This window comes from Hemiscyllium ocellatum, chromosome 15 (genome assembly GCF_020745735.1).
Source record: "Hemiscyllium ocellatum isolate sHemOce1 chromosome 15, sHemOce1.pat.X.cur, whole genome shotgun sequence".
In the NCBI taxonomy this organism is placed as follows: Eukaryota; Metazoa; Chordata; class Chondrichthyes; order Orectolobiformes; family Hemiscylliidae; genus Hemiscyllium; species Hemiscyllium ocellatum.
In genome coordinates this window covers 17,773,939-17,789,487 of record NC_083415.1, presented here as the reverse complement: position 1 = coordinate 17,789,487, position 15,549 = coordinate 17,773,939, and positions in this window count along the sequence as shown.

The following is a 15,549-nucleotide window of genomic DNA, read 5'->3' as shown; positions in this document are numbered from 1 at the left end:
AGTCAGCATGGCTTTTGTGCAAAGGAAATTGTGTCTCCCTAACTTGATTGAGTTTTCTAAAGAAGTAACAAAGAGGGTCAGTGAAGGTAGAGCAGTGGACATGATCTACATTAACCTCAGTAAGGCATTCAACAATGTTCTGTCTGGTGGACTGGTTAGCAAGGTTAGATCACATGGAATGGAGGGAGAACTAGCCATTTGGGTACAGAACTGGCTCAAAGGAAGACAACAGAAGGGGGTGGTGGAGGATTGCTTTTCAGATTGGAGGCCTGTGCCACAAGAATAGATGTTGGGTCCACTTTTACGTCATTTATGTGAATGATTTGGATGTGAAGATAGGAGGTATAGTTAGTAAGTTTGCACACCAAAATTGGTGGTACAGTGGACAGTGAAGAAGGTTACCTCAGAGTACAACAGGGCCTCAATCAGATGGGCTAATGGGCTGAGGAGTGGCAGATGGAGTTTAATTTAGATAAAGGTGAGGAGTTGCATTTTGAAAAGGCAAATCAGAGCGGGATTTATAAACATAGTGGTAAGGTCCTGGGCAGTGTTGCTTATCAAAGAAACCTTGGAGTGCAAGTTCTTAGTTCCTTGAAAATGGTGATGCAGGTAGACAGGATAGTGAAGGTGGCATTTAGTACCCTTGTCTTTATTGGTCAGTACATTGAGTATAGGAGTTGGCTGGTCATGGTGTAGCTGTACATGTATTGGTTAGGCCACTTTTGAAATATTGTGAGGAGCATGGATTAAGGTGAGAGGTAAAAGATTTCAAAGGGACCTAAGGGCATGTTTTTCTCAGAGGGTGGTGCATACATGGAATGAACTGCCAGAGGAAGTGGTGGGGGCTGGTACAATTACTACAATTATGAGACATCAGGATGAGTTTATGAATAAGAAAAGGTTAGAGGGATATGGGTAAAATGCAAATGGGACTAGATTAATTTAGGACAGCTGGTCAGCATGGTTGAGTTGGACCGAAAGGTTTGTTTCCATGCTGTACAGTCTATGACTGGTATGTGTCTGTCTTCCTACCATAATTCTTCCTCCTGCTGCCTGCAGAAAGAATGCAGCTGCAGCCATTTTTACACCTTCTGTGATCTCTTTAAATACAGTACCTTTCACATTTGCCAGTAGCCCTGAGCTCATCATTGGCCAGGAAAGCTATTCATCATGCCATAAATATTCCATGTCCATGTGTAGCAAGCCTTGGACAACATTCAGGTTTTGGCAGATAACTGTCAAATTTTCATCATGAACATGCCAAGCAATAACCATCTCAAATAAATCAGATTCTAACCATGTCCCCTGGTCATTCAATGGCATCACTTTTGCTGCATTCCCACCATCAACACCCTCAGCCTTATCATTGACCACAAACTTACATGAATACTGTGGTTACCTGAACTTGGCTGAAGCTGGGATTCATTAATGAGTTGGTTGAGTGGGGTGTAATGGAAAGTTGGAGGTGAGATAGTGGTGTTGTGATAATCTCACTAGATGTGTGATCCATTGTCCTAGGCTAACAACCTAATGCTTTCAGGATGTGGGTTCAAATCTCTCCATGGCAGTTTGAATTTAAATTTAAATCAGTAAATCTACAACTTCTTAGTAATGATGACTATGACGACTATCACCAGTTGTTATACAATAAGTTCTCACAATGTCATGAATGGAAGGAAAACAGCCATTCTTAATCAGAGTGATTCCAGACCCACAGCAATGTGGTTGATACAACTACTCCCTAAAATGGCATAATAAGATACTCAGTTCAAGCAGCTCACAACATCCTTCGGAAAGTCAATTGGGAATAGACAACAATATAGCCTTGCTAGCAAAGCCCTTGATCCCATGAATGAAATAAAATAAAAGAGTAAGTCATCTCCAACTTCTCAACGCTTATCCATCAGGCACATGTCAGGATTGTGATGGAGTACTTCTAACGGGCCGAATGAGTCCAACTCCATGAACACTTTGGAATTTCAATGCCATCCAGTAGAAAGCAGTCCAGTTGATTTGTACTCCATTTTTCACGGTAAGCATTCATTCCTTCCATCACTGGCACACATGATAGCAGTGTGTACTGTCTACAAGATAAATTGAATGACTTGGAATACTCCTTTTATGGTACCTTTAAAACTGAGACCTCTACCACTCTGAAGAATGGGGTCAGTAGTTGCATAGAAAGATCATCACCTTTGGCAAAGTGCTCTACCTCCTGACTTGGAACAATATCACCTATACTGGATCATATGTCTGGGAGTTCCTAAAGCACTATATTGCACCATCTCACTGACTGATGTGGTTCAGAGAGGCCCTCACAGCTTTCTTAAGGCAGTTAGCATGGACCTTACTCTGATGCAATGAAAAAGCTTGGAAATGAAGTGACTGTATTCCCCATCTGCTGCCAGAGACCCCTGTTGTAAGTTATCTGTTGCAATAAAATTCTGCCATATGACTCAATTGCCAAATGGAAATGTGATTCCTTGATTTTTTTAAATGCAAAAATACAGCAGCTAAGATTGAATAACTGCCTTAAATGAGGAAAGAAAATTACATTTAGAATGTCTTACTTATTATGGGAGGGATCTTAGTTCTGTGAAATGTGAACTCTTAAACTTTGTACATCCTTTCATAACTCCTCCTTTTAGACTGACACATTCAAGAAAACCTCCCTCAGCTCCAGCAGTGTGTTTTCATTCCATTCTGAGAATAACCACGACCGCATTGCCAATTTTATTTTCCAGCATGAATTTCCTTTTATCTCTAAGTGCAGTTGGAAATCCACTGCTCATCTATGCTGTACTCTGGCCAATCTTCCTCAATCACAGCCAGATTTAATCATTAATGGAGAGAGCTTTCAACAAACCATCTGGCTAGATTAGAGGCAGGATTCTTGAAATGAATGTATCAATTTGTAAATTTACCTTGGATGAAAGCATAAAATGAGGGAGAGTGAATAAGCTGCAATTTAAACTTCCGCATTGCTCCAATAAAACAGATTATGGACAGAGTGCAAAATCCTTTGCCCAAGAACCCTGCAGTGTTTAAGCTGCTTCCAACAGCTCGTCATTGTGTTATATTAAATGTACACTAATTGTGAAAATGTACGTGCAAAGTATGTTTTTTTTCCCCTCAGCAAAAGCAGTGGTATTGATGGTAGGTAATTTCTTTAATGTTGTGGGGGTCTTTTTCTCCTGTATATTGTGTAGCTCTCAGTTTCAAAGGATGTGAGTTTCCTGCAATGTTTGCAATTCCACTTGGATTGCAAAATAAATTCACCAACAGATGTATAGTCTCATGGTAAATTCATCTTACATGCAACAAAATACTTAAAAATTCATGCCATTGTACACCAAAGCGAAGGAAGACGGCATTAAATTTCTGTGTTGACAGTTTGTCGATGTACTGCCATAATCTCCATTTGATAAGAGATGTAAAAAATGCATGATGTATGCAATATTGATTTTATTGCATTAATCTTGTTGAATCCTATTCTCAGGTTCTACTCTTTCTACAGCACAAGTAATGATAGCCGGGAAGATTTACATGTGATGGCAGTTCTATGTTATTCTGAAGGTTGAGACATTGCATTCCACAAGGCATCATCTTGTTCCCTCCTGTCCATTCTGATCAGGATGCCTAAGACAGCAATATGAAATTACTTGCTGTCAGAAAGGCTGGACGGAATGAGAGGGTGAATAAAGCCAGTCATTAATCATTAATGGATTTGCAATTAAGTTCAGAACATAGAGAATTTATTCAACGTCCCATTTTAAAATGTGAGTCTTTTTTATTGGTGCAGACTGAGCTTCTGCCAATTCTGTTTTAACAAAATCTTTAGACTACCCAAACATGGAACCAAATGTATCAGGAAGACCTCCCCTCCTTTGACATTAAACATTATTGTCTTGAATCTGATTGAAGTCTTGTAGATCAATGCAAATTGGTGTCCATTCACCCGGGCACTCCTTTCAGTAAAAGCTGGCAGTAAAGTGGGAGAACGCCAAAACAATATGGCTTAAAATTACATGCCAAAATTAAGGCCAAAGAAGAACAGTGCTCCTGGACAATAATAACTGAGCTACAGCTGTTCCTAGTAACAACTCCTGAGCAGACCCACCTTCCTGATGGTTGGGCATCCTTCAGTCTGTCCAATGTTGAGTACCAATGAGGAGTCTAGTTTCTGCCAACTTGGTAATAAGACTTTGTCAGAGGGGAGGCGGGCTCAGTGGTTTGTACTGCTGCCTCACATTGTAAGGGACCCATGTTCAATCCCAGACTTGGACAACTGTTGGTGTGCACGTAGTATTCCTATAGTGTGGAAAAAGACCATTCATGCCATCGAGTCCACATCAACCCTCCTAAGAGAAACCCACCTCCCTATCCTATGCTTGTCACCCTGTATTTCCCTTGGCTAACTCTGCACAGCCCTAGATCCTATGGGCAATTTAGCATGGCCAATCCACCCAGCCTGCACTTCTTTGGACTGGGGCAGGAAACCGGGGCAACCAGAAGAAGCCCTCACAGACATGGGGAGAATGTGAAAACTCCATACAGACAGTCACCTGAGGGTGGAATTGAACCTGGGCACTGCGAGGCAGCAATGCTAACCACTCAGCCACCACATCACCTCACTGACAATTTGAGGCCAAAGCCTCATACCCATGTTGGCAATGAGCTCTTGGCAGAAACCAGGCTTCTCATTCTTCCTGTGTCTGTGTGATCCTCTGGGTACTCCTTTTTCCTTTCACAGTCTGAAAATGTGTAGACTAGGTGGACTAGCCATGGGTAATGCAGAGTTACAGGAATGGGGTGGGTCTGGGATGAATGCTCTTTGGAGGGTTAGTGTGGACTCGATGGGCCAAATGGCCTGTTTCCACACAGTTGTGATTCTATGATTGTGACAGGATTCCTAATGGAATGTTTTGTAAAGCAGCTGGCATTCTCCGATGCTATCATTAATGCAAGGGATCATTCAGTGGTGCCGATAAATTCCTGCTCTTACCTCACAGCCGAGTGCTTTTCTCCCATCTTTGCATCCTAATCCAATTCTCATTTAAAAAGTACAATTGAATTTTTTTAACCCAAATTCAAGCATATGTTCCAATTATTAACAATTTGCTGCATTAAAAACCTCTTATAAACACAGTGATGTTTTTTTTGCAATTATCTAGAACCTGTGCCCTCTAATTACTGACCTTTTCTTCACTGAAAACAATTTTTCCTTTTCACTCTATCAAAATTCCTCTATATATCAACATCTGTAGTAAGACAAATATTTTCAGCTGATTTTGAACCTTCAACTTTTCTGGAGCTCTGCCACCAGTGATGGAACTTGTGGTCAGCTGTAGCTGATTGTATGAACTATTTTTCTTAAAATCAATTCTGTTTTGAAACTGGATCATGCTGTTCTCAAGCTGCTTTGGTTTTCCTTCTATTGCTATTTTATAGTCGTGGCTGAACAATTCCTTGCACCACTGGCCAGAATTTATCAAGGTAATGCACACAGCACTGACTCAAATCAATCTGCAGGATTTTATTCAGGCCAGTTCTCTCAGCTGATGACTATTTCAAACCTGAAGTAAGACTCCAAATTGTTGTCACTTTCCTGACCTTATCAGTTTGTTTCAGGATTCTGAAAATATTCCAATATACCACAAAGTTTAGACCTTTTGTTTCTGTGCAGCTGTATGGCAACTACCATGAAATGCAATATTGCTTCCAGCCAAACATTAGTTGGATCTCCCCTCACCAATTTTTTTCTGCTTGCTTCCAATTTCAAGCTCTTCTTAACCTTCTCTGTTCCAGCTCTGACTCCTTCCTCAGTTCCTCTCTCTCTCTCTTTCTGGAGATAGGCTAAAGAGCGTCCAGTAGAAGTCTTCAGACTTTACAACACTTCCTCGCACTTTGTTTCATGTAAGCACTCCATTCCATTATTCTAATTTTCCTGTCTCTGTTGTATTTGTTTGGACAACAGTTCCATATCAGTATTTCAAACATGTCTCCATTTCTCTTCAACCAAGGGATTCTCTGTGGAGGCATTAGTGTTTCTCTATTTTCTACGTTAAGCATCACTATTGAGAAGCCAACAGGAATTTTATTCATCTATGCAAATGGATGTCCAATATCTGGACAACACTTTCAATAAAATCTGGTAGCAAAGTGAAGGGAGGCCAAAAGAAATGTGTTAGAACTACATTTTAAAATTAAGATGAGTGCTTCTACACAATAATTGCAGGAGCCACTGCTGTCATGATTAATAACTATCCCCTTTCTCGACTGGTACTGGTGTCCATCTTTCCTTTATCTTCACCTGTTCTCTCCCAGAATCATGTTAGGGTGTTTCACTAGTCCCCACCTCTATTCCACCAGCCTTCAAATACTAGGATTATCCTTTCAGGCAATACTACTGTGGGAAAAGATTTGCTAACCCACGATAGGCCCACAAAAGCAAAATTGGCCAAACTGTACCAGAACACCCAGAATTGGCAAGGAACTCACAAGCCGAATCAGACAGCACGCAGACAAGGGAATACATTTCAAGCTCTCATGGACAATGACAGGGCACCACAGATATCTCAAAGTCCCATGTGCAGTTTCACAACCCAGCATTACCAAAGCCACACAAAGAGCAGGTCAGACAGAGAGGCATCAGCAAGGACATGCTCTAGACACAGGACAATGGAAGTGCCTCACCACTTCAGAAGAGACATTAACGCCTATCTGTGAAGAGGAATGGAACCTTCAATATTGTCAGGATGTTGCATTGTGCGAAGAAACAGGATATTCATCTGATAACTGTTTTCCAATTAGCATCTTTGTAACTAGATTACTCCAATTCCACACACATTGTAGTTTCCAATTTCTTAATCAGTGTCATTGTGCAGCACTACTATAAAGCTGGCCTCATCCTCAACTATAGGAAGAGTAATCTGATCTACCTGCACAGACTGTCAGTTCTGTGTCAGCTGGCCTGTTTTCTCTTCCAGCGATATAGCTTGCAAAAACTGCTTGTCAATTTCACTTCGAGCTGTGTATTGTGATCTCTAACCTATTGGGCAAATTTCTCTGACAACCACCTTGACTAATTGATTGGAATTGGAAGGAATGGGAAAGATACCATAAGAGGAAGCAGCAATCATTTTCGATGATGTGGATGTGGAGAGTAATTGTAATACTTCCAGGATTACATGTGATGTAAAACTTTGTGGGAATGTGAATTTGAGAAGGATGCAAAGAGGTTTTGAGATGTTTCAGACAAGCTAAATGAACAGGCAAGAGCATGACAAATGGACTCAGCAGAAGTGGGTACTGCAGATGCTGGAGATTAGAGTCAAGATTAGAATGGTGCTGGAAAAGCACAGCAGGTCAGGCAGCATCCAAGGAGAAGAAAAATTGATGTTTCCGGCAAAAGCCCTTCATCTGGAATCCTGGCAGATGGAGTATATTCTGGATGATTCTGAGACAATCCTCTTTGGGAGAAGGAACAAGTTTGCAGGGTGTTTCGTGGCTAATGAGAGATCGGAAAGGGTTAATGTCCGAAATAACCCAGGTGTCCTTGCAATCATGCAGGAACAGCAAGCAATTCCAAATGCAAACAGTTTGTTAGCCTCCACTGCAAGTGGATCTGAGTTAAAGAGCAAAGACGTCTAACTTTAATTGTACAGAACGCTGGTGAGACTGCACCTGGAGTTCCCATATCTCAGAAAGGATAGCCTTGCAAAGCAGGAATGCAGCAAATGTTCAGCAATTTAATTTTTGGGATGGTGGAACTGGAAAGTTAAGGAGAGTTTGAGGAGATTGGTATTCTCTGAGAGATGATTTAATAGAAAGTTACAAAATTCCTAAAAGGATAGACAAAGTAGATGCCAAAAGGAAGTGGCAGTGCAGTTTAGGACCAGAGGACACTGTTTAAGAATAAATGTTGAGCCATATAGGACTGAGATGAGGAATGACTTCTTAATTCAGAAGGTGATGAATCTTTGGAATGATCTAATAGAGTGGGCTGTGGAAGCCCAATCACTTTTTATTCTAAGTTTAGAAATGCTCATATATACAACTGGTTGTTTTGCTATCATCAAATCAAAGATGAGTTATATGTAGCTGTTTGAGAAATAAGGGAGGTGACATTATTCACTGCCTGTCTAATATACAATATGTACAATATCAATCTTGGGATGTTATAAAGTCATAGAGATGTACAGCATGGAAACAGACCCTTCAGTCCAACCGTTCATGTCGACCAGATATCCCAACCCAATCTAGACCCATCTGCCAGCACCCAGCCCATATCCCTCCAAACCCTTCCTATTCATATAACCAACCAAATGCCTCTTAAATGTTGCAATTGTACCGGCTTCCACCACATCCTCTGGCAGCTCATTCCATACACACACCACCCTCTGCATGAAAAAGTTGCCCCTTGGGTCTCTTTTATATTTTTTCCCTCTCACCCTAAACCTATGCCCTCTAGTTCTGGACTCCCCAAACCCAGGGAAAAGACTTTGTCTATTTACCCTATCCATGCCCCTCATAATTTTGTAAACCTCTATAAGGTCACCCCTCAGCCTCTGACACTCCAGGGAAAGCAGCCCCAGCCTGTTCAGCCTCACCCTGTAGCTCAGATCCTGCAACCCTGGCAACATCCTTGTAAATCTTTTCTGAACCCTTTCAAGTTTCACAACATTGGTTAGCTTCATAGCCTGGTTGGATGGTTTGAAATGCAGAATGATACCAACACTGTGGGTTCAATTCCCATATCTGCTAAGATCACAGTGATGGTCCTGCCTTCCCAACCTTGTCCCTCACCTGAAGTAGTGGTGAGCTTTTGGTTGAACCACCACCAGTTAATTCTAATGACAGAGCAGCATTATGGTCCTCTCAGACTGCAACGACTCTACCTTTACAAAATAAACCAAGCATAAACTAAACTAAAAAATTGTAATGCAATTTGGTACAAATTTGAAAGATTATCTCTCAGAACAACCTTAGATATCACAATATTTTCCATCTCGCACCAACAATATTTCTTGTGATTTGTTGAATTCAAATTGCTCAATTAGTGCTAGTTGCTGTTGACATGATAGATGCGTGACAGTTCCTGTTTACAGACTCTAAGCACAGGTTCCTTCATATATTCAAGTGCCTTTACCATTGTTTTAAATGATCACAGAAATTCAACTATTTACTGTTCCTAGTTCTTCAGAGACAGTGGAAAATCTGACCATTTTGTCACTTGAAGAAAATTGAGGTGAAAAGATGTTTCAAAAAACACAAACGATAGATCAAGATGTGAAGCTAATTTTGTCTTTTGCATTTGCCTCATTGAAAAGAATACTAATCCAGAGATTAGCAATAACATTTATTCAAAACTACGTTTAAAAGTTTATATGGTTTTAGCACAGTGCCCAAAGGGGAAAAGCAATCTTTTGAACATTTCTTTAGATAAGAATACAAAATGTGTAATGCTCTTTGAATTGATAAACTTAATAGCAGTCTGTAGGTTTTAACAGTTTTATTTAGGTGGAAATAGCCAAAAAAATGTATTAGTTGTATGTTTGGAAAATCTGCAGTATTTCTGAACATTTTCCTCATTAAATTGAAAACTCAAAGTGTTGGAAATGGATTTTATCTTTCACTTTTTGAATCTATTGTTATGCTCAAAAGGGAATGGTTGCCTGAACTCTACCTGAGCTCTACTTAAACCCAAACTCAGAAGAGAATCGGTTCCATTATTGCTGTTACTGTAAATTTAGATCATTAAAACTTCTTTTATTTAGGACTCTTAAAGATAGGCAAGGGACATTTTCCCCCATTTGTGCTAGCTGAATTCAAAAATAGCTCAAGGAGAAAAGAAAAATGTGTTACAATTAATGTACTCTGCAGGCTCAATTATAATTAAGCAGGACTGTTTTTCAATTTCATTTAATCAAAAGCTTTGTTTTCCCTTGTTTTCCCCCACCATTTCATAGTTTCCCCCAAGCAGAACAGATTGTAATTTTCAGGCAAGTACTGGATTGTTGCATCTGTCTCATTGAGGCATGTAACTACAAGTTAGTGGAAGCATCATCAAAATTTGCAAGATACTTTCAGAAAATGTGGATACAAGTATTATTCTATCCGACACATTTTAATGAGTATATATTTGCATATTTCAGTGTTTGTGAGAGCCGAAATTATTTGCTTTAAACTACTAAATCAAATGATTAGCCGTAGGCTGGATATGCAAAAGAATCTTCAATACAGACTCCAGTGCCAAATGCTGCAATGAAAAGGTGTAAAACAGTTATTAATATCAACTTACCACAATAAATAGAACTTTATGTTTGGATAATATATTTCTCGACTGACAAAATGTGCAAGAATCAATACGTTCCATAAAATATTTGAGCATCATAATCTATATTTATCCTTTCATCTCCTTCAAATTTAATGCAACACTATTTTGACAGGTTTACCAACATCATACCAACTTAATTTGTTTCTAGTGCAAACTTATCAATTGTAATGCCAAGATTGCTAATTTAGCATAGATTGGGGATTGAACCTTTGTGCTCTGTAGGTCTTAGTACTGGATTTACTGAGAATCCTGATGTATGGCTTTTTGATGAACTTTTAAAGAAGTCCTGAAACAGAGCATTATCTGCATCTCCACTCGTGAGCTCCTCACATTGTGGGCTATTTAGCAACTGAGAGGAGTGTGGGTGTGAAATATCCTGTCAGGTTTGTGACTATAGGCAGTCTCCAATTCATAAACATCTGTTCCTAAGTTAATTTGTATGCAAAATGAAACAAAATGCAGGACAATATAAAGCAGCCATTAATATGCACACAAAATGATTGAATGTTGGGTCTTTAAAGTAACACCTTTGTATGGAATCACGTTCGTAAGTACTAACACTCGTTAAATCAGACATTCATAATTGAAGGGTTTGTGTACACAATTTTCCTGTGCGCAGATAAGTTGGAAAGCTCTTTGTCATTTCCAAACCCAATCCTAATACCATCATCTGTGTCTAGATATGACATGCGGGATTCCACAGTGCAACTTCAATTCAATGAGTAAATCTGGAATTCATAGCAAATCTCAGTAATAGTGACCATGATGATTGTCATGGATTATTCTAAAAGTCCATGTAAACAGCTGATTTATATAGTGACTGAACTCATGGTATATGAAACCATGCAGGTGCATGACAATGGATGAATGGACACTGCGCAACAATCGCCAGACATGGATGTTCCCTCCCAGTCAGGGAACATTGCAGCATTCAAGGACATTCAGCCTCCAATTTGGGTAAGCATCCTCCAAGGCAGACTTCGAGATACACAACAGCGCAGAATCACCAAGCAGAAACTGATAGCCAAATTCCATACTCATGAAGATGGGCCTCAACAGTGATCTTGGGTTCATGTCATGCTACGTATGACCCCACCATACTGTTCTGTATCTGTAACATCTTCCTTACTGTTCTGTTTTGAAACCATCACCTTTGATAAATTGTCATGGTCTCTCTACTTTAATTGATTTGTATAGTTTTGGATTACTTATTACTTTGGTTAAACCCTCAGCATGCCTATCATGTTATTTCCATCATTTGGTTTGCCTCCAGCAACACCTTATTTTTAATTTTTTGTAATTATCTCTCTGCCTCTATTAATTGGATTATAGGTCATCCTTTCACTTGCTATTCAGCTGTTGACACTTTACTTATGTCATCTGACACTCTTGGTCACCTGCAGAGAAATATTATGAGACACTCCACTTATACCAGTTTTATGATCTTTTGATTTCTTTGCCTATAAATTCTGTGTTTGTGTGCTCTTCTCTCTCTCTTCACCTGACAAAGGTGCTGCATTCTAAAAGCTTGTGATTTCAAATAAACCTGTTGGACTATAACATCGTGTCATTTGACTTCTCACCTTGTCCACCTCAGTCCAACGCTGGCACTTCCACATGGAGTCACAGAGATGTATAGCACAGAAACAGACCCTTTAGCCCAACTCGTCCATGCCGACCAGATATCCCAACCCAAACTAGTACAACCTGTCAGCCCCCCGACCCAAATCCCTCCAAACCCTTCCTATTCATATACCCATCCAGATGCTTTTTAAATGTTGCAATTGTACCAGCCTCCACTACTTCCTCTGGCAGTCCATTCTACACATGTACCACACTCTGTGTGAAAACGTTGCCCCTTAAGTCTCTTTTCTATATTTCCTCTCTCACCCTCAACCTATGCCCTCTAGTTCTGGACTCCCCACCCCAATAAAGAGACCTTGTTTATTTACCCTAACCATGTCCCTCATGATTTTATAGATCACCCCTCAATCTCACATGCTCCAGGGAAAACAACCCCAGTCTATTCAATCTCTCCCTACACTCAAATCCTCCAACCCTGGCAACATCCTTGTAAATCTTTGCTGAACCCTTTCAAGTTTCACAACATCCTGCCGAGGGGAAGGAGGCCAGAACTGCCAAAGAGGGCAGGATGGGAAGGAGGCCAGTATTCCAAAAGCAGCTGAACCAATGTCCTGTACAGGGGCAACATGATCTCCCAACTCCTGTACTCAATACTCTGATCAATAAAGGAAAGCATACCAAATGCCGCCTTCACTGTCCTATTTACCTATGACTCTAGTTTCAAGGAGCTATGAACCTGCACTCCAAGGTCTGTTTGTTCAGCAATAGTCCCTAGGGCCTTACCATTATGTGTAAGTCCTGCTAAGATTTGCTTTCCCAAAATGCATTTATCTATATTAAACTCCATCTGTCACTCCTGAGCCCATTGGCTCATCTGATCAATATCCATTGTAACCTGAGATAACCCTCTTCGCTGTCCACTTTTCAATTCGCTTCAATTTTGGTATCATCTGCAAACTTACCAGTTACACCTCTTAAGTTCACATCCAAATCATTTATATAAATGAAGAAAAGTAGTGGACCCAGCACCAATCCTTGTGGCACTCCACTGGTCACAGGCCTCCAGTCTGAAAAACAACCCTCCACCACCATCCTCTGTCTTCTACTTTTGAGCCAGTTCTATATCCAAATGGCTAGTTCTCCCTGTATTCCATGAGATCTAACCTTAGTAACCAGTCTTCCATGGGGAACCTTGTCAAACACCTTACTGAGGTCCACAAAGGTTATTTCTACCACTCTGTCCTCATCAATCCTTTTTGCCACTTCTTCCAAAAACTCAGTCAAGTTCGTGAGCCATGATTTCCCATGTACAAAGCTATGTTGACTATCCCTAATCAGTCCTTGCCTTTCCAAGTACTTGTATATCCTGTCCATCAGGATAACCACCTACAACATGTCCATAACTGACGTCAGGCTCACTAGTCTATAGTTCCCTGGCTTGTTCTTACACCTTTCTTGAATAGTGGCACCACATTAGCCAACCTTCAGTCTTCCGGCACCTCACCTGTGACTATTTATGAATAGCTCAGCAAGGGGCCCAGCAATCACTTCTCCAGCTTCCCACAGAGTTCACGGGTACACCTGATCAGGTCCTGGGGATTTATCCACTTTTATGCATTTCAAGACATCCAGCACTTCCTTCTCTGTAATATGGACATTTTTCAACATGTCACCAGCTATTTCCCTACATTCTATATCTTTCATGTCTTTCCCACAGTAAACACTGATGAAAATACTCATTTAGTATCTTCCCTCACCTCCTACGGCTCCCCACAAAGGCTGCCTTGTTGATCTTTCAGGGGCCTTATTCTCTCCCTAGTTACCCTTTTTGTCCTTTACATAATTATAAAAACCCTTTGGATTCTCCTTAACACTATTTGCCAAAGCTATCTCATGTCCCCTTTTTGCCCTCCTGATGTCCTCCTTAAGTATACTCCAATTGCCTTTGTACTCTTCTATGGATTCACTCGATCTATCCTGTCTTTGCCTGGCATTTGCTTCCTTCTTTTTCTTAACCAAACCCTCAATTTCTTTAGTCATCCAGCATTCTCTATACCTACCAGCCTTTCCTTTCACCCAAAAGGAATATACGGTCTCTGGACTCTTGTTATCTAATTTCTGAAGGGTTCCCAGTTTCCAGCTCTCTTTTTTACCTGCATCAAATCAGCTTTTCAGAAGTTCTTGCCTAATACCATCAAAAGCAGCCTTCCACCAGTTTAGAACTTCAACTGTTAGATCTAATCTATCCTTTCTCATCACTATTATAAAACTAATAGTATTATGGTCGCTGGCCCAAAGTGCTTCCCCATTGACCTCAGTCACCTGTCCTGCATTATTTCCTAAGAGTAGGTCAAGGTTTGCACCTTCTCTGGTAGGTACATCCACAGACTGAATCAGGTAATTTTCTTGTGCATGCTTAACAAATTCCTTTCCATTTCAGTCCTTAACACTAAGGCAGTCTCACTCAATGTTTGGAAAATTAAAATCCCCAACCATAACCACCCTATTATTCTTACAGATAACTGAGATCTCCTTACAAATTTGTTTCTCAATTTCCCTCTGACTATTCGGGGATCTATATGATCCCAATAAGGTGATCATCCCTTTCTTATTTCTCAGTTCCACCCAAATAACTTTCCTGGATGTATTCCTTGGAATATCCTCCCTTAGTACAGCTGTAATGTTATACCTTATCAAAAATGCCACTCCCCTCTTCTCTTTCCCTCCTTTATATCCTTCCTGCAACATTTGTTCCTTGGAACATTAAACTGCCAGTCCTGCCCATCTCTGAGCCATGTTTCTGTAATTGCTATGATATCCCAGTCCCATGTTCCTAATCATGCCTGAGTTAATTTGCCTTCCCTGTTAGGCCTCCTGCATTGAAATAAATGCAGTTTAATTTCAGTCCTACCTTGTTGTCTGCTTTGTCCTTGCCTGCCCTGACTGTTTGACTCGCTTCTGTTCTCAACTGTACCAGTCTCAGATTGATCTCTTTCCTCACTATCTCCCGGGGTCCCAAATCCCCCCCACCCTCCACCACCTTACTAGTTTAAATCCCCCCGAGCAGCTCTAGCAAATCTCCCTGCCAGTATATTAGTCGCTTTCCAATTTAGGTGCAATCTGTCCTTTTTGTACAAGTCACTGCTACCTCAGAAGAGATTCCAATGATCCAAAAATGTGAATCCCACTCCCATACACCAGCTTCATAGCCAGGCAATCATCAGGTCTATCCTCCTATTCCTGCCCTCACTAGCTCGTAGTACCGGGAGTAATCCAGGTATTACTACACTTGAGGAGACTAGTAAAAAGAATAGTCCTTTTTAAATTTCTGCCTAACTGTCTGTATTCTCCCTTCAGAATTTCATCCTTTTCCCTTCCAATGTCATTGGTTCCAATGTGGACAATGACCTTCTGCTGGACTCTCTTCCCCCTTGAGAACATTCTGCACCCTCTCTGAGACATTCTTGATCCTGGCACCAGGGAAGCAACACACATTCTGATTTTTTGCTGCTGGCCACAGAAATGTCTGTCTGTGCTTCGGGCTAGAGAGTCCCCTAACACAATTGATCTCTTGGAAACTGACGTACCCCTCGTTGCATTCGACCCAGTCTCAATGCTAGAAACTT